Below are 26165 nucleotides of genomic sequence, written 5' to 3' on the forward strand. Positions count from 1 at the left end.
GTGTAGAGAGGCAAAATATTCGGAGGGCACAAGGGATCTTTCTTTTGTCTGGGGGGGGCAAAAAAGTATGACAACGATACAAATATGCTGAAATAATTCCTTTATTTATGAGTTGGCTTCAGTGACACTGTAGCCCAGAGGAGCTCCTTCGTGAGTATGACTTCATTCTAATTCCACAGAAAGCAGCATGAAACAGGGGAAAGTTCATGGCACTGATTGTCTAACACCTGGGCTCCAAGTCACTTGAAAGTTCCGTGACATTGACAAGTATCAGTTAATCACCTTAAAACAGAGACCATGGTAACAGCTCCCTCCCACCGTTGCGGTGAAGAGCACAGAATCCAGTGTCTGTGCTTTGTAAATCAGAGCCAGGCGTATTTTTCCTTGTCTGTCTTCTCTTTCTTTGTGAATGGCACGTTTTATCTGGTCATGACCGTGATGGTGGACTGACATTGTTATTGACTCATCCGCAAGTTTCATTTGGGAATGAGTATTCTGATCATTTACATTGGAGTGTGATTCTGCTGAGAAGGGTGGTGGAAGGGAGGGAAGCAAAGCAGACTTCTAGATTCGTAGAGAACAGAGCAAATACTGGTGGCTGAGGCAAGTTGTGCTAGAGTTTGGTACTCCATGAGTTAGTTTTGCTGTTACAGTTTAAATGCTTCCCCGTGAGACGGGAAAATTTATGTTGGACACACTTGCAGCTTTAATTTCATATTCTAAAAAGGCACTCTGGAGTCCATGTGAGGAGGCATTGAGACTTAGAAGGCAGCCCATCTGTACTCCCTGATTTGTAAGCCTGTTGGTTCCCTTGTGGGAATTTTCAGAAACTCTGAGCCAAGAGGCCATAATTCTGTCAACACCTCACACCACAGGAGCGGGGGTTAGGACTTGATCCCTGGAAGCTGTTAAACATGTACTGTAACACTGGGATAGAACGGGTGGGCTTAGGGGGATCTGGCCCCAGGGCTATAGGAGCCATTGCCTTGAAGAGGTAACAGTTCCCCAACACACTAGCGGTTGATGTGGCACTAATGATGCCCACTGGACAGCCTAGATCTCCAGGGAAGGAGGGAGCCAAACAGTTCTTGTTAAATTGCTGGACTGAAGTGGGGCATGTTCTCAGCTCTCTCCTAGCACTCATAGGATATTAAGTTGTGTGAGGTTTTGAGTGTTCTGTAAATCTCTAACCACGTGGTTGGAGTGATCTCAATGAGAGAGTATTAAAGTGTTGATAGGACCCAGTCAGAGGGCCGTGTGTATAAGGGGAGCATTCTCTGGTGTACTGGGTCCACTGTCCACCCGTCTTTGCCTTGCCCTGGACCCTGGGAGACTGATCTATAAGGATTTTATCAACTGACTCCCTTGTCCTCTGGCTTTGAGTTGGAATGGTCTGATGGGGGCCGCAGCAGAGGATCCATGGAAAGAAGAGACTGAGGCAAATTGTTTCTCTGGTTGTGTCCCTGAAGGTGGCTAGTGGGAGGCCACAGCTTTGTTAGGTAATCCTTCTCCCCAGCTTTCTGTCTTTGGTTCCGAGAGCCCCATGGTTCCCTCACCCCTTGCATCCTACCTAGGGAAATGATGGCATCCTATCATTGCCAGCCCTACATTACTACACTTCTCTTTGTGTTTTTCTTATTCCTTACCTATAAATAGGAAATAGTCCCTTTATTAAATTTTCTTCACATCCTAATTTGAGAGTGAAATCTTTTTGCTGCCAAGATTCTGATAAAGCAAGCATGCTTGGGTTGCCGTGGTCCCGCAAATGGGGGCAAACCTAACTTCAGATAGCAAATAGCTATTGTGTGGAATGCCATTCAGTTGCAGTGACAACAGGGGATACTCTCTTTTCATCATCACATTCTTGATAGGGGTTGGTTTCTCTTAGTTCTATCTTAAAATGTCATATACCATGCAATCCGTGCCCTCTGTAATACCCCCCACACTGGGTGTAGTGAAAAAATAATGAATACTGTTATGCAGAAAATAAATAAATAAAAAAAAAAGAAAAAGAGAATGTTAAACATAAAAAAAAAATTGTCATATACCAATGCCCAATTTTTGTGGTGAGGTCCAAGTCATGTATTGAAAGGAGGTTGTAAGTATTATTGCTTAATCCATAGGATGGTTTATTTGTGGTATTTATTGGGGGATAAAAAAATGAGGTACTACTTTTGTCATGATAAAAAAATAAAGTCCCTTTCCCCTTACCTTTCCTTGATTTTACACTTGTTTCCTTATTAATTTTCTATTGCTTAAACTTAGAGTAGGTGTCTATCACTCAAAGGACCAAATTTAGGTCAATATAGAGACTCTGGGAAAAAAAAATGAATTGGGATAGAGCCCCACATCGGGCTTTCTGCTTGGCAGGGAGCCTGCTTCCTCCTCTCTCTCTCTGCCTGCCTCTCTGCCTACTTGTGATCTCTGTCAAATAAATAAATAAAATATTTTTAAAAAATCTTAAAAAAAAAAAAGGCAAAGAAAAATCCAGCCACTTTCAACACTTATCAGTATGAACACACTTAAATTTTATAGTGTTTGGTGGTAGGGTTGTGTGGACCAGCCTACACAAAGGCTTATTGCTCTAGTCAAATGATCCATTGAAATTGGCTTATTTGATTTCTTTGTGTGATAATATCATATTATGAAAGTCTCAGCACATACTGTAATTTCTTTAAAAAGTACAATATTGTAATGCCTCTGTCTTTCTGGAGGTGCTTTAGTCCTACACCTTTACTGCCACTCTCCTCTTCAACATACTGTGTGCATCTGGACATTAAAATATCAGCGTATATTAGAATCACCATTCTCGTGTATGTGTGTTTTTTAAATTAATATGTAATGTATTATTTGCCCCAGGGGTACAGGTCTGTGAATCATCAGGCTTATACATTTCACAGCATTCAATATAGCACATACCCTCCCCAGTGTCCTTAACCCAGCCATCTTATATCTACCCTTCTACTGCCTAGCAACCCTAAGTTTGTTTCATGAGATCAAGGGTCTCTTATGGTTTTTCTCCCTCCCAATCCCATCTTGTTTCATTTTTTCCCTCCCTACCCCCATGATCTCTCAAATTCCTTATATCAGAGAGATCATATGACTACTGTCTTTCTCTAATTGACTTATTTTGCTTAGCATAATACCCTCTAGTTCTATCCACATCATTGCAAATGGCAAGATTTCATTTTTTGATGGCTGCATAGTATTCCATTGTATATATATCCCATTGTATATATATACCACATCTTATTTATCCATTCATCCATTGATGGACATCTGGGTTCTTCCCATAGTCTGGCTGTTGTGGACATTGGTGCTATAAACATTCAGTTGCACATGTATCACCTTTGTATCACTACCTTTGTATCTTTGGGATAAATACCCAGTAGGGCAATTACTGGGTCATAGGGTAGCTCTATTTTCAACTTTTTTTTTTTAAGATTTTATTTATTTACTTGACATAGAGAGATCACATGCAGGCAGAGAGAGAGGAGCAGAGAGCCTGACGCGGGGCTTGATCCCAGGACCCTGAGATCATGACCTGAGCTGAAGGCAGAGGCTTAACCCATGGAGCCACCCAGGCACCCCTCTATTTTCAAATTTTTGAGGAACCTCCATACTGTTTTCCAGAGTGGCTGCACCAGCTTGCATTCCTATGGACAGTGCAGGAGGGTTCCCCTTTCTCTGCATCCTCGCCAACATCTGTCATTTCCTGACTTGTTAATTTTAGCCTTTCTGGCTGGTGTGAGGTGATATCTCACTGTGCTTTTAATTTGTATTTCCCTGCTGCCAAGTGATGTTGAGCACTTTTTCATGTGTCTGTTGGCCATCTGGATGTCTTCTTTGCAGAAATGTCTATTCATGTCTTTTGCCCATTTCTTGATTGGATTATTTGTTCTTTGGGTGTTGAGTTTGATAAGTTTTTTATAGATTTCAGATACTAGCCCTTTATCTGATATGTCATTTGTGAATATCTTACCCATTCTGTCAGTTGTCTTTTGGTTTTGTTGACTGTTTCCTTTGTTGTGCAAAAGCTTTTGATCTTGATGAAGTCCCAATAGTTCATTTTTGCCCTTGTTTCCCTTGCCTTTGGCAAATGAAGTTGCTATGGCTGAGGGCGAAGAGGTTAGCACCTGTGTTCTCCTCAAGGATTTTGATGGATTCCTATCTCACATTGAGGTCTTTCATCCATTTTGAGTCTATTTTTGTCTGTGGTATAAGGAAATTGTCCAGTTTCATTCTTCTGCATATGGTTGTCCTGTTTTCCCAACACCATTTGTTGAAGAAACCGTCTTTTTTCCATTGGACACTCTTTCGTGCTTTGTCAAAGACTAGTTGACCATAGAGTTAAGGGTGCACTTCTGGGCTCCCTGTTCTGTTCCATTGATCTATGTGTCTGTTTTTGTGCCAGTACCATACTTTCTTGATGATCACAGCTTTGTAATAGAGCTTGAAGTCAGGAATCGTGATGTCACCATCTTCGGTTTTCTTTTTCAACATTCCACTGGCTATTCAGGGTCTTTTCTGGTTCCATATAAATTTTAGGATTATTTGTTCCATTTATTTGAAAAAATGGATGGTATTTTGATAGGGATTGTGTTAAATGTGTAGATTGCTTTAGGTAGCATAGACATTTTCACAATATTTGTTCTTCCAATCCATAAGCATGGAACGTTTTTCCATTTCTTTGTGTCTTCCTCAATTTCTTTCATGAGCATGTTATATATTTTTGAGTAAAGATTCTTTGCCTCTTTGGTTAGGTTCATTCTTAGGTATCTTATGGTTTTGGGTGCCATTGTGAATGGGATCGACTCCTTAATTTCTCTTTGTCTTGCTGTTGGTGTATAGAAGTGTAACTGATTTTTGTGCATTGATTTTATATCCTGACACTTTGCTGAATTGAGTTCTAGCACTTTTGGAGTGGAGTGGAGTTTTTTGGGTTTTTGGGTTTTCTACATAAAATATCATATCTGAAAAGAGTGAGAATATTACTTCTTTGCTGATTTGGATGCATTTTGTTTCTTTTTGTTGTCTGATTGCTGAGGCTAGGAATTCTAGTACTATGTTGAATAGCAGTGGAGATAGTGGACATAACTGCCGTGTTCCTGACCTTAGGAGAAAATCTCTCAGTTTTTTCCAATTAAGAGTGATATTTGCTGTGGGTTTTTCATAGATGGTCTTTAGGATATTGAGGTATATACCCTCTATGCCTACACTATGAAGAGTTTTGATCAAGAAAGGATGCTGTACTTTGTAAAATGCTTTTTTCAGCATCTATTGAGAATATCATATGGTTTTTGTTCTTTCTTTTATTAATGTATTGAGTCACATTGATTGATTTGCAGATGTTGAACCAACCTTGCAGCCCAGGAATAAATCCCACTGGTTGTGGTGAATAATCATTTTAATGTACTGTTGAATCCTATTGGCTAGTATTTTGGTGAGAATTTTCGCATCTGTGTTCATCAAGGATATTGATCTGTAGTTCTCTTTTTTGATGGGATCTTTGTCTGGTTTTAGGATCAAGGTGATGCTGGCCTCATAAAATGAGTTTGGAAGTTTTCCTTCCATTCCTATTTTTTGGAATGGTTTCAGGAGAATAGGTATTAATTCTTTAAATGTTTGGTAGAATTCCCCCTGGGAAGCCATCTGGCCCTGGGGTCTTGTTTGTTGGGAGATTTTTGATGACTGCTTCAATCTCCTTACTCGTTATGGGTCTGTTCAGGTTTTCTATTTCTTCCTGGTTCAGTTTTGGTACTTGTCTCTAGTAATGCATCCATTTCTTCCAGATTGCCATATTTGCTGGCATATAGTTCCTCAAAATATGTTCTTAAAATTGTTTGTATTCTATGTATTCTATGGTGTGATCTCTCCTCTTTCATTCATTAATTTGGGTCCTTTCTCTTTTCTTTTTGGTAAATCTGGCCAGGGGTTTATCAATCTTATTAATTCTTTCAAAGAACCAGCTCCTAGTTTTATTGATTTGTTCTACTGTTCTTTTGGTTTCTATTGCATTGATTCTGCTCTGATCTTTCTGACTTCTCTTCTCCTGCTGAGTTTAAGCTTTCTTTGCTGTTTTCTCCAACTCCTTTAGGTGTAGGGTTAGGTTGTGTACTTTTGAGACCATTCTTGTTTCTTGAGAAAAGCTTGTATCGCTATGTACTTTCCTCTCAAGACCACCTTTCCTATGTCCCAAGTATTTTGAGTAGTTGTGTTTTCATTATCATTTGTTCCCATAAATTTTTTTCAATTCTTCTTTAATTTCCTGGTTGACCCATCCACTCTTTAGTAGGATGCTCTTTAGCCTCCATGTATTTGAGTTCTTTCCAAATTTCCTCTTGTAATTGAGTTCTAGCTTCTGAATGTTTTGGTCTGAAAATATGCAGGGAATGATCCCAGTCTTTTGGTACTGGTTGAGACCTGATTTGTGACCCAGGATGTGATCTATTCTGGAGAATGTTTCATGTGCACTAGAGAAGAATGTGTAGTCTGTTGTTTTGGGATGGAATGTTCTAAATATATCTATGATGTCCATTTGGTTCAGTGTGTCATTTAAAGCCTTTATTTCCTCATTTATCTTTTGCTTGGATAATCTGTCCATTTCAGTGAGGGGGGAGTTAAAGTCCCCTACTATTATTATATTATTGTCAATGTGTTTCTTTGATTTTGTTATTAATTGGTTTATATAATTGGCTGCTCCCATGTTAGGGGCACAGATATTTAAAATTGTTAGATCTTCTTGTTGGACAGACTCTTTAAGTGTGATACAGCATCCTTCCTCATCTCCTATGATAGTCTTTGGCTTAAAATCTAATTTATCTGATATAAGGATTGGCACCCCCGCTTTCTTTTGATGTCCATTAGCATGGTAAATGGTTTTCCACCCCCTCACTTTAAATCTAGAGGTGTCTTTGGGTCTAAAATGAGTTTCTTGTAGACAGAATATCAATGGATCTTGGTTTTTTTATCCATTGTGATACCCTATGTCTTTTGACTGGGACTTTTAGGTTATTTACATTCAGGATAATTGAAAGATACGAATTTAGTGTCATTGTATTGCATGTACGGTGACTCTTACTGTATATTGTCTCTGTTCCTTTCTGTTATACTACTTTTAGGCTCTCTCTTTGCTTAGAGGACCCCTTTCAATATTTCCTGTCGGGCTAATTTGGTGTTTGCAAATTCTTTTAGTTTTTTTTTTTTTTTTTTTTTTGTACTGGAAACTTTTTATCTCTCCTTCTATTTTCTTTTCTTTTTTTTTTTTTTTAAGATTTCATTTATTTATTTGACAGAGATCACAAGTAGGCAGAGAGGCAGGCAGAGAGATGGGGGGAAGCAAGCTCCCCGCTGAGCAGAGAGCCTGATTCAGGGCTCAATCCCAGGATCCCAGGATCATGTTCTGAGCCAAAGGTTAAAGCCAAAGCTTTAACCCACTGAGCCACCCAGGTGCCCCTCTCCTTCTATTTTCAATGACAGCCTAGCTGGATATAGTATTCTTGGCTGCATATTTTTCTTGTTTAGTGCTCTGAATATATCATTCCAGTCCTTTCTGGCTTCCAGGTCTCTGTGGATAGGTCTGTTGCTAATCTAATATTTCTACCATTATATGTTTCGGACTTCTTGTCCCGAACTGCTTTCTGGATTTTCTCTTTGTCACTAAGACTCAGTAGGTTTTATTATTAGATGACAGGGTGTGGACCTATTTTTATTGATTTTGAGGGAGGTTCTCTGTGCCTCCTGGATTTTGATGCTTGTTCCCTTCACTAAATTAGGGAAATTTCCTACTGTAATTTACTCCAATATACCTCTGCCCCCCTCTCTCTTTCTTCTTCTGGGATCCCAATTATTCTAACATTGTTTCTCTTGAGTTCTCCCCTCATGGTCCAGTAGTTGTTTGTCTCTCTTTTTCTCAGCTTCTTTATTCTCTGTCATTTAGCCTTCTATATCACTAGTTCTCTGTTCTGCCTCATTTATCCTAGCAGTAAGAGCCTCCATTTTTTATTGCACCTCATTAATAACTTTTTTTTCAACTTGGTTAGATTTTATTTCTTTTATTTCTGCAGAAAGGGATTTTATTTCTCTAGAAAGGGATTCTCTAATATCTTCCATGACTTTTTAGAGCCCAACTAGCACCTTGATAATCATCATGCTGAACTCTAGTTCTGACATAATACTGATGTCCATATTGATTAGGTCCCTAGCCATATGTACTGCTTCTTGTTCTTTTTTTTCATGGTGAGTTTTTCCCACCTTGTCATTTTATCCAAATAAGGATAGATGAATGAGAGAGAAAAATACTAAAAGGGTAGCCATGATCCCTGAAAAATATATACACTAACCCGAATCAGAAGAGACCACTGGGTGGACCAAAAACGGGGAAGAAGAAGAAGGAGGAGGGGGAAATATATATATATATATATATATATATATATATATATTAGGCTGGTGAGTAGAACAGAGTCACACACTTAATTATGGGTATATTTTGGTCTGTTAGAAGAAACTAACTTCCAAAATTTTAAAGAAAGAAAAACTATATATACAAAAATAAGGGGCTAAAAATGATGAAGGGATGGAATATGACTGTAAAGTTGAAAATTTAAAAAGATTCTAAAAAAGGAATTGCTAAGAAGTTTGTTGAAAAAAGAAAAAAAAAAAGAGCAAAGACTGTGATCAGGCTGGAGACTAGAACAAAGCCGTGCAAAAGATTTAGGGTATATTTTGATCTATTAGAAGAAATTGTATCCCAAAATTTTAAAGAAAAAGACAATGTATATCTATACAAAAAATAAGGTTAAATACAATGAAGGGGTAAAATATGACTATAAGAAAGAAAATTACATTTTATAAAGGTATCCACAAAATAGTTTAAAAATTAAAATAAGAAAGAAGAAAATTTTAAAAAGCAGAATAAGAGAAAATAAAATTTAAAAAATTTCACTTTGAAAGACTAAATGATCATGGGAAAAAAGCCATGAATTCTATGTTTCTTTCCCCTAGCTCTGGAGTTCCACAATTCTCATTGATCAGTAAACTTTAGTCTTGGCTGGTTGTTCTTGCTGATCTTCTGCAGGAGGGGCCTACTGCAGTGATTCTCAAATGTCTTTGCTGGGGCAGAAATGCACCGGCTTGGGACCAGGCTAAGTAATCTGCTCGGGTTTGCTCTCAGAAGCTTTTTCTTCCTGAATGCTTTCTGTATAACTTTGGAGGACAGGAATAAAGATAGAGGCCTCCCAATCTCTGGCTCAGAGGAGCCAAGAGCTCAGGGCCCCACTCCTCAGTGCACCCTCAGAGAAAAGCAGTCAGTCCCTCCCATATCCCTGGTCCCTGGCCGCACTCTGAGCTCACCTGGCCTGTGACTGAGGGTCTTCTATCTTTGACACATGGCCCTGTTTGGAGTCTTCAAACCCTGAAGATTCCTGCTGCTTATCCCTCGCTGCTCTTCCCGGAGGAGGACGGAGGGAGTCTCCCCAGATCTGCCACTTGTGGGGGTCCCTGCTCAAAGAGCAGTGGTCTGACTGTGACTCAGATCATGGTTTAAGGTAACTCTGAGCTGAGAGCCCCTCCTCAGCTCCGTCTCTGTAGCTAGCTTCCCTGCTCTGATATCTGGGAGCTCTGCCACAGACACTCCTGGTCTTTTTGTGACCCCACAGGTCCTGAGACCACACTGTCCCAGCGAAGGCTCCACCCCCTGCTTAGCCTCTGGATCAATATCCCTCAGTGGAGCAGACTTCTAAAAGTTCCGATTTTGTGCTCCACTGCTCCACCGCTTGGCAGGAGCCCCCCCCCCCCGCCCCCTGCAGTCTGTCTTCCTGTTGCTTCGGATTTACTTCTCCGCACATCCTGTCTTCCAGAAAGTGGTTGATTTTCTGTTCCTAGAATTGCTGCTCTTCTTCTCTTCTCTCTCCTGTTGAGTTTGTAGGTGTTCAGAATGGCTTAATAAATATCTAGCTGAACTTCTGGGACCTGATGATATTTCTGTCTCCTACTCCTCCACCATCTTGCTCCTCCTCCAAATACCATTCTTGTGTTCTGAGAACATTGTGGCACCCTGTGATCCTAGTTTCATGATCTATGTAGTCTCTTCTGTTCTATATGCTTCCCTCCTCCCTTCCCTTGGGAATTGCTTCTTTCCCAGCTCCAGCCATATTGTTACTTAGGAGCCACCTTCTTCCATGACTCTGCCTCACTTTGACCACAAGGCTAGATCGTGACCATGACAAAGATTAGCCAATAGGACTCCCAGCCTGGAATTTTTGTGAATGGGTGAGAGGAAGAGTTAGTTTCTCTCTGCAGAGGAGAACCACAATTTGTAAAACTCACACTCTGTTGGTGACCACTTTCCCTCTGTGTGAGAAAAGCTAGTTTTTGGTTATTGAAACTAAAGTCAACATTTCAAGAGAGGAAAAAAGGGGGGTCCATATTGGCCCTTGTCATTTTGAATTTCTTGGTTATAACTCATCCTGGAACCTAGGTACTTTTTGCCTTGCTCAAGTTCTAGTTGTTCAGATATCCTTCAATTCCATGAGATGTATTTAATATTATTCATGTAAGTTTCCCATTGGCCTAAGTCAGTTTTATTATGGTCTCCATCAGTTATAATCAAAAGCATCCTCACTAAAACAAATGATTCTGTATATTCAATGTATGTTCACTCAACAAACACTTTCTGAGTAGTTATTTTAAGCCAGTCTTCCAAGGGAAGCAATGTAGTATGAAACCTTATTCTTATTCTCTGTGAGAGTATGTCATGCTAGAAGAGATAAGAACGGTAATGGTAACAACAACCTTGATAATACAATCATTACAATGTTTTAAGTGCTCACTATGAGTCTACTACGTATTTTATATGCATGATTTTATTTAATGCTCAGGTTAACTCTATTTGTATGATATCATCTCTCACATTTTAGAGATGATGTAATTAAGGCTCAGCAAGCTTGAGCCACATATGAAACGATAGTAGAGGCAGAAATTGAACTCAGGACTGTTGGACTTCCAGTCCTTGCTCTTCCTTATTATATCCTACTTCTTTTATGTGATGAAAAGTATGTGTGACTTAAAGAGAAGATGAGAGAAGGCAGAGGTAACATTTATTTTGAAGGATCTAGAAAAGTTTAATGGAGAAGGTGGCATTTGTACAGGCTTCCAAGGTTGTAATAGGATGTATCTAGGTAGAAAACACAATCCTATACAATCTACACCCATGCTTAAGTGTACTCACAATTGAGACTGGAGGAGGGATTAAAAATAGGAAATGGCATCAACTCAAATCTCTCTTGGGCTGCATCCTATACTTTCAGTGCTAGTTCTCTCCCTCCTTCACGCTTGCCCTCCTAATGATTCTGCTAAGTGTAAAGAACTTTTCTGCAATTTTAAAGATTCACAGCTGGAACGATTTCATTTTCTAAGAACCAAAGCCAAGAAAGTTTAGCAGTCTTGACTGAGCAAGTTCAGAAGTTAGTAAATTTGGAGTGAACATGTGCTTCCTGGACTGATGAAGTTTACATGACTCATAATGGCTATACTGTGTTCCTATTAGGCGCTCTGTGTTTTGGGAGTCTTCTTTTCCCTTCACAGGCTCTTCCAAAGCAGGACCCATTGCATTCCCCCTTCTCATCACATCAGCAATCTGGGTCTGTCTGATAGAGATGCAAGCAGCCATTTTGATGCATGGTAAAGCTGATCTCTGGAAATATCTCAGGAGTTTTAAATCCATGGATAAAAATATTTTTGGTACACTCTGCCTCTCCCTCCCTAGGGTTGAACTGACATAGTTATTAGTAACTCCACCTCTGTATAAACTTTTTGGATCATACTGATCTACGGAGAATGCTTTTTCATTCTTCCTTGTAGTTATGTAGTACTCCTAGGCCAGTGGGTTCCCAGTGTGTTATAAAGAACTTGCTAAAAGACACTTGCTGCGTGCCTGCAGTTTGCCAAGCATGGAGATATTGACCTATTATATCATCCCTTAAGTCCTAAAGTTCATAGTAGTAACGCCATGTGAGACCAAAGATTCAGGTAGGTTAAGTAGCATGCTTAAGACCACACAGCCAGTAGATGGCAGAACTGAAATCTGAGTTTTGCTTTCATATGACACAAAGCCAGTGTCTTCACTGTGGCAAGCTGTTGGTAGGCAGTATTATCTATTCTTTGGCTGGGGATAGTAAAATCTGGAAGTTAAATCATTTGTAAGTTCACATTGCAAATCAGGGGTAGATCTTATTTATATCCAGGCATAGTAGTATGGTATATATCAAATACCAAAGCAGACTTCTAAATAGCATTGACTATCAGATTCTGGGCAGAAATAGAACATGCAGAGGTAAGAAAACATACTATTTGGGGAAAAATAAAGACAAACTTCCAAAAATGCCTGAGAGTTTTTATTAAAAATGACTTGAAGAGGAGGAGGTAGAAGCGGAGAAGGATTCACAGCTGGTTATCATCAAGCTTCTTCCAAACTGGCCATTTGTTTTTGAATGTGTTAATATGGAGCTGAAAAGGAAGTCAATACTGGGAAGTTTCAGAAATAACTGATTGGTCAGATGATGTGTAGGCTCTTTGGAAAACAGACAATGACCTACTAGGAACTGGCAGAAAAGCAGCCTCCATTGCTGTCTTTTTCTAAAGTAGCCTGATGAGTTGAAGGGCAAAAATCACATATTGGTGATCACATAGTGGTGATCTGCCCATTTATGGCTTGTGGTCTTACTTTATATTATTCTATGACTGAACTTAAAAGAATTGCCTTTTTGTATCTGCTTGGTAAGATGCCCAAGGCAAGCAATTCATGGTACTTCCATTTTATATCTAATGGTAGGATAGTTGTCTCTTAGAAAGTAATGAAAAAGTGGAGAGCCCCAGCTAAGAAACAGCAAGAGCAATCACCTTGAAACTGAGATACAGTTGAAAATTCATGTACTAAAAATTATAAACATCTGAATATCATATCTAAGCTCTGTATTTTCCTTTGTGTTTCTGACTTTGGTCGTGTGGGAGGATAACTTAATTGGCCTCAGATTTTCCCCATGTCAAGAAAACTTCATCTCTTTAGACTTAATAACCAAGTAATCAACCTCAAATCTTATCAGATAAACTATCTGAAAAACCAGCTCCTGCACTTGATTATACTTCTTCTCTCCCTCCCTATCGTCCACCACTTAATGGTATAATTCCAGTAATTCTCCTCTTCTTTTTTTGTTGTCAAATTTCTCCTCTCCTGAATCATTAACACCAGCATAGAAATATGGTGTTAATGTCTTCTACCTTAAAAACAAACTTACTTCACCCACAATTCATTCCAGGGGCTTCCCCATTTTTCTGCTTTCCGTTCCACCAAGACTCCTAAAGAGTTGTTTCTATTTGCATATCTCCTTTCCATGCTAATTAGCCTTTTCTCTCAATCACTCCACCTTGTCAAACCCAGTGGTCAATTCTCAATGATCTAGTTTGACCCCATTTATCCCTTCTCATTTTTTAAAGAATTTTATTTTTTCTTTTAGGAAACCACCAACTCTTTGGGAGAACCCCTCTCTCACTGGATATTCTTTTTCAGCTCCTTTGCTCATTTCTCCTCATGCACCTGACCTCTATTAGAGTGTCCCTCAATTTAGTTTCTAGATGTCACTCTTCCCATTTACACCATTCTATTGGGTGATCTCATCTAGTTTCATGGTTTTAAATGGTATCTGTTGGTTGGGGATTTTCAAATTTGTTTCAACCCCAGCTGTCTCTGTTGAGCTCTATACTTGAAATCCTTACTTGGCTATCGATAAACATCTCAAACATTTATAAAGCCAAATGACTGTATTGCATATCCACGAGTTTATCTACTGTAAACCTGCTCCTTATGTACTTCTCCTCATCTCTGAAGACAGAAACTCCATTCTTTCAAGTGTTTGGGCCAAAAACTTTGGTGTTATGCTTAGCTATTCTTTTTCTTTTACACCCAGCGTTCAATCTGCTATCAAACGCTGCCAACCCTACTATCAATATATCTGCAGAATCTGACCACTTCTCATTCTGTACTTGACTTAAATCTCTTAACTGGTCTTCTTGCTTTCAGTCCATTTCATGTGATCTATTTCCCACATGGAAATTAGAATGACCCTTTTACTACAGTAGTCAGACATTTCATCCTTCTACTTAAAACCTCCAAATGGCTTCTTGTTTCACTCATAGAGCCAAAATTTGAAAATGGACCTTAGGGACCAATATGATCTTTCCCTTACACCTCATCAATTATCTGACCTCATTTCCTATCATTCTTCCCCTTGAACACTTTGAAAAACAGAGATAAAGAAACTATCCTTCATGGCCCTTTAAACACCACCTGATCCCTCCTTTCTTGTTAAACTAATTCCAGTTTAATTAGGTATAGACTCCTCTAGGAAAATAAACCAAACTGCAGCTCAGGAATAAATTCTAAATATTCAATGCCTATCTTGGTATCTTCTTCCCTTTGCCAAATTATTGATATATGTTGGGCATGTTACCAGGGTTTCCATGGAAGAGGAGGGGTTGTTTGCTGGGAGTTCTGAGAAAGGTTTTATCATTCTTTCAAAGTGACACAAGGTGGTCACAAATCCCCTTCATCAACTATCTTGCAATATCTACATGTACCAGCTGGATGTTGTGGTTGCTATTTGGGGACTGCAAAAGGAGTTAGCAGAGAAGAATGCTGACATGATAAGGATGACAAGCCTGATGGAAAGACAAAAAGAACCCCACCCCCCCTTTTTTTGAGAAGTATGTTTACCTTTTATTTTTTAAAATTTTTTATTTAAATTCAATTTAGTTAACACATACTGTATCATTAGTTTCAGGGGGTAGAATTTAATGATTCATCAGTTGCATATAACACCCAGTGCTCATTACATCAAATGCCCTCTTTAATGCCCATCCCCCACATACAATGTAATATTACTTAGTCATCAAAAAGAATGAAATCTTGCCATTTGCAACATGGATGGAACTCTAGAGGGTATTAAGCTAAGTTAAATAAGTCATTCAAAGAAAGACAAATACCATATGATTTGACTCAGATATGGAATTTAAGAAACAAAACAGAGGAACACAGGGGAAGGAAAGGAAAAATAAAGTAAGATGAAAACAGAGAGGGAGGCAAAATGTAAGAACCACTATTTTTGATGATGGAATGGGCCTACTGAATTAACTTACCTTAGAGATACCCTATCTTAAAATTCATGGTTATATAAAACAACAATGGGTTTTTTGGTGGTGGTGTTGGCCATTTGGGGTGGGGTTTTCATTACAACTAAAAGTGCCCTAATACACCAAACTATTTCTCAAATTATCATTTAGTTCATACAGTAAAATCTTTTAACCTATATATTCTTATTTAAAATGGGTTTTCTTCTACTTGTGACCAATGGAGCAGCTGAGGCTATTATTCAAATGTCCTCTACTTAAAGCATTACTATCCATAGAATTGTTTTCAGATAAATTTATTTCCCTGTACTATGGGTTAGTGATAGGGCAGTGAATGCATTTTTTAGTGACTTTGGCCTGGGTTCATGTAGTTACAGCCACATGATCTTGGTTACCCTAGAGACATTCTAGTGATTATTTGAGTTTATTTCTGTTTAATTTGTGTTTGTTGTGTTAGGAATCACCATCCTTTCTCCAGGCCCTGTAGCTGTGTTCAGTAGGCAAAAATAGGAGGCAGCAGTGGTAGAGTCTACAGATGTCTTCTTCTGGACACAAGTATTAAGGTGGATCTAGAAGTAGGGTTTTGTCCTGTGCTGAATTCTTATTTTGTATTGCGCTAGCACATGGTACTGGCAGTCAGGAAAGAATCAGGTTATCACAAAAGCCACAAAGGTACTTATCTGGGAAGGAGCCTGAATTGGCTACCTTATTTTGGTTTTATTTCTACATGGCTAACAAAAATGTTCATCAGGTTTGAGGTTACAGGAGAAATTTGGGACTAAGAAATTTGGCAACTGAAATCTAAGCATCCCTTCCTCACCTCACCAGAATATTCTTAAAGCAGGACTGATGATTCTAGATCTCTTAGTCATTTTGCTTTTTGTTTATTTGGAAAAATAGAAGGTTAGTGTGGTGAATTAAGGATGGTCAGAACTTCTTTGACGTCTTTTCCACTGAGAGGTACGGTTTGCTTACTTTTTCCTTGAACCTGGACTGGCCAGTAGAATGTCACAGATGTGAAGTTTGGTGCTAGTTTGGAGACTACTCTAAGAGGACTGGAATCTTCCATCCTTGTCTCTTGCAGACCCGGATCATCACGTATGAAGTTCAGCTATCCTTCTGGAGAGACCACGTGGAGAGGCTCTGCAAATACAGAGAGAGGGAGAACGCCTAGCTGAGACCTGCCTGATGGCCAGCCTTGTCAAAATAAGAAGTTTGTGAGTGAAACCTGCATAGACCCTTCAAATCAGTCCTGTTTTCAGGTGAGTGTCACTACAGAATGCTACTGGACACCACTAGAACAGGAGAATAGGCCAACTCAGCCCCTCCAGAATTTCTGACCCACAAAATCATGAGAAAAGATAGAATGGTACTTGTTTAAAGCTACTGTATTTTGATATAATTTGCACAACAGTAATTGATAACCAGAACATTTGGCAACCCCACTTTTGGGGGAAATTTTACTTATGCAGGATATTGAAAATTCTTAGAAGTTTATAATGATGATGACCTAGCTTTATGAAAACAGGTGCTATTTCTAAATATAAGAACTATGTTGAGAGCTATGTGATACTTAGATAAAAACTTAGCAAGAGAAGTATGGGATCTAAATGAAGAAAGCTGTAAAATCTTATTTAAGGACATAGACAAGATGTGGTCACTTGGAAAAAAATTATATGTTCTTGCACATATTTAATTAATATTAAATATTTTATAAAATAAGTGGGTTAGGTGGAATTTCATTAGGATACCTATGGATAAGAAAGTTATGTTAATCGTCAGAAATAAAGTAACTTGACAAATAGGCTAATTCATTTCAGAGGAATCAGGTGAATCTTATTTTTCATTTGTAGTTTGTTGAAATAAGATATTAGCATGTTAAAAATTATTTGGGAGATTAAAAATGTTGACAAATAGGCTAATTCATTTCAGAGGAATCAGGTGAATCTTATTTTTCATTTGTAGTTTGTTGAAATAAGATATTAGCATGTTAAAAATTATTTGGGAGATTAAAAATGTTGGACTAGCCAAGAAATGTATGAAAAAGAATGGTAGACTAATACTTGCCTCATTAAATTTCTGAATATTTGATTAAAAATTAAATGTACAGGGTCACCTGGGTGGCTCAGTGGGTTAAGCAGAGGCTTAACCCACTGAGATCGTGATCTCAGATCGTGATCACAGGGTCCTGGGATCAAGCCCCACATAAGGCTCTCTGCTCAGCAGGGGGCCTGATTCCCGCTCCCTCCCTCTCTGCCTGCCTCTCTGACTACTTGTGATCTCTTTCTCTCTGTTAAATAAATAAAATCTTTTAAAAAAATTAAATGTACAAACATACTATAAATTCATGGAATTAAACCTTGTGGTAATAGCATAGATATAAAAAAACAAATCATTAAAACAGAGACCTAGATTTATGTCCTCATATGCTTGAGAATTAGATTTATAAAACCATCTACTGAAATTAAAAACACATACCAATCTTGGGAATAAAAACACCAATATATGTAAGGCTATGTGTGCATATTATTTAGTGTGCATTGTTTGCAGTGCTAAAAAATTAGAAAAAAATGAAATTTATCAGGGAAAGAAAAATTAAATGTGCTGATCCATACCAGGGAATACTATATAGCCACTAAAAGGAATGAGATTTTTAGTAGTCAGTTTGAAGGGATTTTCAGGATATATCATCACGTAAAAAAAATAAGGGGAGGGAAGTATGTATACTATGACCCCATTTTCATGAAACAACAACAACAAAAATGCCACTCCTCATTACCATCATGTTATTTAATGGTTTTATGAACAGGGAGAAATATATGGAAAATACATACAGATTGTTGATCTCATTGGTAGAAGGATTGGGTAATGTGTCTGGGATTGGGAACTTAAATGGTAGCATTTCAGAAAATCTTTACTTTCTGTACTATTTGACTTTTTTTTCAACTTAATTATATATATCATTATAAAATGTATGCGTATAACATTAAAAAACAGACAAGTTATTGTTTTATTAAGTTTTGAATTTTCATTCCAGTGTAGTCAACATACAGTGTTAGTTTCATGTGTACAATATAGCGATTCAACAATTCTGTGCATTACCCAGTGCTCATCATAGTAAGTGTCCTCTTTAATCCCCATCACTTCTTTCCCCCAACCCCCACCCACCACTTCTCTGATAACATCTGTTTGTTCATCTATAGTTATAGAGTCTGTTTCTTGGTTTGTCTCTCTTGCTCTCTTTTTCTCCTTTGCTTGTTTGTTTTGTTTCTTAAATTCCGCATATGAGTGAAATCAAATGGTATTTGTTTTTCCCTGACTGACTTATTTCACTTAGTATAATACTTTGTAGCTCCATCCATGTCATCGTTCATAGCAAGATTTCATTCCTTCTAATGGCTGAATAACATTCCATCATATCTGTATCTAGATCTGTACCTATCTTACATCTTCTTTATCCATCTATCCATCTATCAATGGATATGGGCTGCTTCCTTAATTTGGCTATTGTAAATAATGCTGCAATAAACATAGTGGTGTGTGTATCACTTTGAATTAGTATGTTTGTATTTTGGCGGTAAATATCCGCTCGTGTGATTACTGGATTATAGGATAGCAGAAAAGTTATCTTTTTTTTTTTGAAAAGTTATCTTAATACACATTTAGTAAATACACATTTACTATCAAAAGTACATGCATGTAATAAAAAAAATCTAAGAAAGTTATGTTAATCGTCAGAAATAAAGTAACTTGACAAATAGGCTAATTCATTTCAGAGGAATCAGGTGAATCTTATTTTTCATTATTAAATACTGCCGTGTGTCTCAAATATAAACCAGTCCCAAAAATTGATTATAGAAAGAGTGACTAGCATTTTAAAAATCTGGCTGTTTCATGTAAATGTCACATGGAAAATTTTGTAAGTGACATTGCCTAGGGTCGTGTGATGAATCTTCATCTACCTCTAGCAGGCTTGGCTCCAGGATCTGCACATCAGAAGTTTATAAATAATTAGATACTAAAACATCTCAAATGGGAATCTGCATCTGCACTGTAAAAGTAAAAGAAATAAAAGGGAAAACTTAAACAAGCTACTCTAAGTGAATGGCAGGAAGAAATCATATCACCGTTAAATGATGGGCTAATGAGTCTATGCGAACCCATAAGCATCAGTCACATGCGAATGCCCCCTTGATCCTTGTGCTTGCTAAACAGATCATCCCAGAACTGCCAAGGAACTCACCTTTGGCTGGAAGGAAAGGAAGGCTCAGGTGTACGCACTGTCACAGAGATGTTCTCATTAAATATGATTGATTGATTGATAGACTGTCTCACTTCACAAACTTTAATTGAGTCAAGTTTGAATAAAAAAGCATGTACAGCTGCTGTGAACAAGTGAGGTATTGGGACCTTGGGAGGACAGGGGAAAGATAAACAGGACATGGCCCCCATAGCACAGAAAGTGGATATAGAGTTATAAACAAGAATATTACAATCACACTAAGTATGAAACCCAAATTAGTAACACCGTTTCTCTGAGAAAATGACTTCTGACACTCTCCTGAAATCCTTTAGAATAGCTTGAACATACCTCATCTGAACCATACACACTTGACTGATAATTAAATCCATTTTATTTCTAGAGCTAGGCTTTATTAGAGCCCATCAATTTGTCAGGTTCTATTACCTCCCAATAGGTGTCCAGTGATTTAAACAATGAATTGACAAGCTTCAGGCCATTTCTACGAGCATGAGCCGCCAAGACTTCCCGAACTGCGGCAAGAGTTTCAACAGCGGGAAGAGAGCGAAAAGCAGATTGTCTTCACTGGAATATTCTGTCCTTACATCTCAGAGTGTTTTTAGGGGTAGGAAGTTATTAGCTTCTTTGCATTACAGGCATGGGAACGAGGAAAGCCTTCTGGTCCTCAGGCTTTCTGATCAATCTTCTTTAAGAAGCCCAACTTTTCAGAGCATGGTCAAAAATCTATCTTCGATTTATACCCATTCCTATTTACTGTAACAAATTCAGTCATTTAAAAAAAAAATGCACGCTATTTTCCCCCTCTCTTTGTGCTTGTTCATTTTTTCCCCCCTTATATGCATTAGTCTGCTAGGGCTGCCATAACAAAATACCACACTGGCTTAACCAACAGAAAATGCATTTTCTCACGATTCTGAGGCTTGAAAGTTCAAGATCAAGGTGCTGGCAGGGTGGGTTTCTCCTCAGGGCTCTTCCTTTGGCTGGCAGATGGCCATCTTTTTTTGTGTTCACATAGCCTCCTCTGTGCCTCTGCAGCACTGCACCCTTCTTCTTAGAAGGACGGGGCCTTATTGGATTCAGGCCCCACCATGACCTCATTTAAGCCTAATTACCTCCTTCAAAGCTCTATATCAAATACAGTCACATTCAGGCTTAAGGTTTCAGCCTACGAATTTGAGAGTGAGGGGAGACACAATTCAACCCATCACACCATCTGTCTCTATATCTTTCCCTCTCAAGTCCTCTCCCAATTCACTTTTTTTGTGGTCTGTGTTAATCCTAAACTTGGGGAGGGGCATAGATTCACACATTTCCTCAGAGCCAAAAAGGGGTATTTGTGTTACCCCAGTTGAGTTCTTCAGATTAATGCTATGCCTTAGGAAGGAAACTTAAACGCAACAAGGGACAGCGTGTAGGTCCTAGCTACGGGGTGTTCAAAGGTAGCTTTTTTTTTTCTGACCTTTCCTTTTATTGTGGGAGGGGAAATTACCAAGAGCTGTTGTAGACAATCATTTGCAAACAAAAATTGCAAATTCTTGCAAAATTTTGCAAATGTCTCTTTTTTGGTTTTTAATCATTAGGGGGTTTTTTTTGTTTGTTTTTTGTTTTGCTTTCATGAACTTTAAGATATTGTCATTGAAAAGATATTTCTGAGATGTGCAAGTATATTAGAAAAACATCATAATATCTCCTAAAATGCAGAATTGGGCATCATAATTGTCAATGATGAGCCGAGCACGCTTCTAAAGATTCTCAGTTGTATTATGGATGCTGCTGTCCTAAGAATTTCCGAGACATGGACAGGGCAAGTGGATCTTCTTAGTATTGCAAACAGCTAATGTTTGCTTTCACCAGGATATGAATTTCTGACGATTCCATGTGCTGGGTGTTTTTTTGTTTGTTTGTTTTTTAGTTTTTAGTTTTCTGTTTATTAATTGTTTTTTGCACATTTCCTCAAGGCTCAGATAAATATTTGTTTGCTTATGTCTTATTAGACTCATTGACATCTTTCCCTTCTTCTGATCTGTGGTTATATAGCAATACAATATTTCTCCATCTTTTTTCCTCTTTGTTCCTCCTTTACCATCACAAGCAGGAATTCAGAGATATGAAAAAACTGGCTGTGGGCAACATTGTACCCACAACAGTTTCCTCCTAGAGCCATCAGCTCAGCTGCCCATAATTCCCTAAGAGTTCCATTGTTTTCAGTGTAAATCAGCTTGTTTGTATGTTTTGTTTTGTTTTAAAGGTAGAAATCTCATTTATAGCTAGCTGCTTTTGCTAGATTGGAGAAATTACCCTCAGAAAGACTGGAGGGGACATAGGAAATTTATCTATTGACTGAACTTTGTAAGTGGCAGTCCACAGCGGTAATTTACATTAAAGAAAAAAACAGCATGGGGCAGCCCTGGGTCTTACAGGCACTTTTGTTAGAAAGGAAAATATCATACATCCGACCAAAATGGATTGAATGGTTCGGTGCACACAGCGTTCTTTTCATCGGTAAACAGTTAGAAAAATCCAGCAAGTGAGAAATGAAACACTGATTTGGTTTAAAATTGAAACCTTTCAGGTAAATTTAATACTTATCTCAAGTATCAAAGATTTTATGTTCAAAATATACTGCTTTGAGCTGGAGTAACAGGGGAGCACCCTGTCCTACAGACTTGGTTAGCTGACATATCTGTGCTTATGAACTTTGTAATTTAATGAAAATAGGCAAAGAAATACTTGGAACATAAGAGCTTAGAATTTATATTTGTATTTGTATACACTTAGTGTCTCTTCAGATAAAGCGTGGTAGGAAGTCCCATAGCAGAGTGAAAGCTGTTTGCTGATACTTGATACCCACAAAACTCTGGAAATTAGGTGTGCCTATTGAGGTGTTGAAATGCAGAGTAAACTAAAGGGAAAATTAAGTGGAACAGAGTCAGTAGTGGGTTGGTTAAAGCTAGGTGGTGTTTAAAAGTTGCTTTAAAAATTTTTGTTTTGTTTGGGAAGTAATTAGTAGACTTCATGACTCCAGGAGCCTTTGTAGATCATGGTGATTAACAAACAACGGTTGTTAGCCATTGCCTAACTATTAGGAAAATTTTTTAAATTTTTTATTTATTTTTTAAAATTTCTTTTCAGTGTTCCAGAATTCATTATTTATGCACCACACCCAGTGCTCCATGCAATACATGCCCTCCTTAATACCCACCACCAGGCCTACCAAACCCCCAACCCCTCTCCCCTCCATAACCCTCAGTTTGTTTCTCAGAATCCACAGTCTCTCATGGTCCGTCTCCCCCTCTGATATCCCCCAACCCACTTCTCTCTATCTCCCCATGTCCTCCATGTTACTTCTTATGTTTCACAAGTAAGCAAAACCATGTGATAATTGACTCTCTCTGCTGCATTTACTTCACTGAGCATAATCTCTTCCAGTCCCATCCATGTTGATATAAAAGTTGGGTTTTCATCCTTTCTGATGGAGGCACAATACTCCATTGTATATATGGATCAAATCTTCTTTATCTATTCGTCTTTTGAAGGGCATCTTGGTTCTTTCCACAGTTTGGTGACCGTGGCCATTGCTGCTATGAACATTGGGGTACAGATGGCTTTTTTTTTCACTACATCTGTATCTTTGGGGTAAATACCCAGTAGTTCAATTTCAGGGTCATAGGGAAGCTCTATTTTTAATTTCTTAAGGAATCTCCACATGATTTTCTGAAGTGGCTGTACCAACTTGCATTCCCACCAACAGTGTTAAGAGGGTTCCCCTTTCTCCACATCCTCTCCAACACATGTTGTCTTGTTGATTTTGGCCATTCTGACTGGTGTAAGGCGATATCTCAATGTTGTTTTGATTTGAATCTCCCTGATGGCTAATGATGATGAACATTTTTTCATGTATCTGTTAGCCGTTTGTATGTCTTCCTTGGAGAAGTGTCTGTTCATGTCTTCTGTCCATTTTTTGACATGATTATCTGTTTTGTGTGTGTTGAGTTTGGGGAGTTCTTTATAGATCTTGGATATCAGCCCTTTGTCTATACTGTCATTTGTGAATATCTTCTCCCATTTCGTGGGCTGCCTCTTTGTTTTGTTGACTGTTTCCTTTGCTGTGCAAAAGCTTTTGATTTTGATGAAGTCCCAAAAGTTCACTTTTGCTTTTGTTTCCTTTGCCTTTGGAGACGTGTCTTAAAAGAAGTTGCTATGGCCGATGTTGAAGAAGTTACTGCCTATGTTCTCCTCTAGGATTCTGATGGATTCCTGCCTCACATTGAGGTCTTTTATCCATTTTGAGTTTATCTTTGTGTACGGTGTAAGAGAATGGTCAGGTCTCATTCTTCTATAGATAGCTGTCCAGTTTTCCCAGCACCACTTATTGAGGAGACTGTCTTTTTTCCACTGTATATTTTTTCCTACTTTGTCAAAGATTATTTGACCATAGAGTTGAGGGTCCATATCTGGACTCTCTACTCTGTTCCACTGGTCTATGTGTCTGTTTTTGAGCCCACACCATGCTGTCTTGGTGATCACAGCTTTGTAGTAAAGCTTGAAATCAGGCAATGTGATGTCCCCAGTTTTGTTTTTCTTTTTCAGCATTTCCTTCGCACTTTGGGATCTCTTCTGGTTCCATGCAAAGTATAGGATTGTTTATTCTAGCTCTTTGAAAAATGCCAGTGGAATTTTGATCAGAATGGCATTGAAAGTATAGATTGTTCTAGGCAGAACAGACATTTTAACAATATTTATTCTTCTGACCCATGAGCATGGAATGGTCTTTCATCTTTTTGTGTCTTCTTCAATTTCTTTCATGAGTGTTCTGTAGTTCCTTGAGTACAGATCCTTTAGCTCTTTGGTTAGGTTTATTCCCAGTATTTTATGGTTCCTGGTGCTATAGAAAATGGAATTGATTCTCTAATTTCCCTCTCCATATTTTCATTGTTAGTGTATAAGAAAGCAACTGATTACATTTTTTATCCTCCCACATTACTGTGGGATTTTGTATCCTCCCACATTACTGAATTGCTGTATGAGTTCTAGTAGTTTGGGGATGGAGTCTTTTATGTTTTCCATATAAAGTATCATGTCATCTGCGAACAGAGAGAGTTTGACTTCTTCACTGCCAATTCGAATATCTTTTATTTCTCTTTGTTGTCTGATGGCTGTTGCTAAGACTTCTAATACTATTGATGAAGTCTCATTTTATGGCAGTCAGGAGTGCCTGAGCAATGCTACACATATGGAGGGGAGTGGATGGGGGGGGGGGGTGCAAGGCGCCAGCTCTTGCTTTGTCCTCAGCCAGCCTCCTGCTCCCTCATCACTATGTTGAACAAGAGTGGAGAGTGGGCCTCCTTGTTGTGTTCCTGATCTCAAAGGGAATGCTGTCAGCTTTTCCTCATTGAGCATGATATTCACTGTGGGTTTTTCATAGATAGATTTTATGAAGTTGAGAAATGTTCCTTCTATCCCTATACTTTGAATTGTTTTAATCAGAAACAGATGCTATATCTTGTCAAATGCTTTTTCTGCATCAATTGAGAGGACCATGTGGTTCTTCTCTCTTCTCTTATTGATTTGTTCTATCACATTTATTGATCTGTGAATGTTGAACCACACTTGCCTCTCATGGGTAAATCCCACCTGGTCATGGTGGATAATCTTTTTAATGTCCTGTTGGATCCTGTTAGCTAGGATCTTGTTGAGAATCTTGGCATCCTTGTTCATCAGGGATATTGGTCTGAAATTCTCCTTTTTGGTGGGGTCTTTGCCTGTTTTGGGGATCAGGGTAATGCTGGCTTCATAAAGAGAGTCTGGATGTTTTCCTTCTGCTTCAATTTTTTAAAATAGCTTCAGGAGAATAGATACTATTTCTTCTTTGAATGTTTGGTAGAATTCCCCAGGGAATTGGTCCAGTCCAGGCTCTTGTTTTTTGGGAGGTTTTTGATCCCTGCTTCAATCTTGTTACTAGATCTTGGTCTATTCAGGTTATCAATTTCTTCTTGATTCAGTTTTGGAAGTTTATAGTTTCCAGGAATACATCCATTTCATCTAGGTTGCTTAACTTATTGGCATATAACTGTCGGTAATAATTTCTGTTGATTGTTTCTTGGTGTTAATTGTGATCTCTCCCTTTTTATTCATAATTTTACTAATTTGGGTCCTCTCTCTTTTATTTTGGATTAGTTTGGCCAGTGGTTTATTGATCTTATTTATTCTTTCAAAAAACTAGCTTCTAGTTTCGTTGATGTGCTCTACTGTATTTCTAGTTTCTATCTCATTGATCTCTGCTCTAATCTTGATTATTTCCCTTCTTATGTGGGGCGATTGGCTTAATTTGCTGTTGATTCTCCAATTCTTCAAGAAGTAAAGACAGCTGATGTATTCTGGATTTTTCATTTTATTTTGTTTGTTTGTTTGTTTGTTTTTTAAGGGAGGCTTGGATGGCTATGTCTTTCCCCCTTAGGACCGCCTTTGCTGTATCCCATAGGTTTTGGACCGAAGCATATTCATTCTTATTGGTTTCCATGAATTGTTTAAGTTCTTCTTTGATTTCCTGGTTGATCTAAACATTCTTAAGCAAGGTAGTCTTTATCTTCCAGGTGTTTGAATTCCTTCCAAACTTTTTCTTGTAGTTGAGCTCCAGTTTCAAAGCATTGTGGTCTGAGAATATGCAGGGAATAATCTCAGTCTTTTGGTATTGGTTGAATCCTGATTTGTGACAAGTATGTGG

The 26165-nt window shown here is 38.4% G+C and overlaps 1 long non-coding RNA gene across 1 annotated transcript in view; it reads left to right on the plus strand.

The window, feature by feature from the left end:
- Nucleotides 1-16285: 16285 nt before the first annotated feature.
- The window catches only part of LOC309845963, a 155199-nt gene continuing 145319 nt past the window's right edge, over nt 16286-26165 (plus strand). Inside the window, exon 1 of the long non-coding RNA XR_014301627.1 lies at nt 16286-16442. This is a non-coding gene — a long non-coding RNA (uncharacterized lncRNA). The remainder of the gene's footprint in view (nt 16443-26165) is intronic.

The sequence above is a fragment of the Mustela nivalis genome, assembly GCF_964662115.1.
Source record: "Mustela nivalis genome assembly, chromosome: 13".
Lineage (NCBI taxonomy): Eukaryota > Metazoa > Chordata > Mammalia > Carnivora > Mustelidae > Mustela > Mustela nivalis.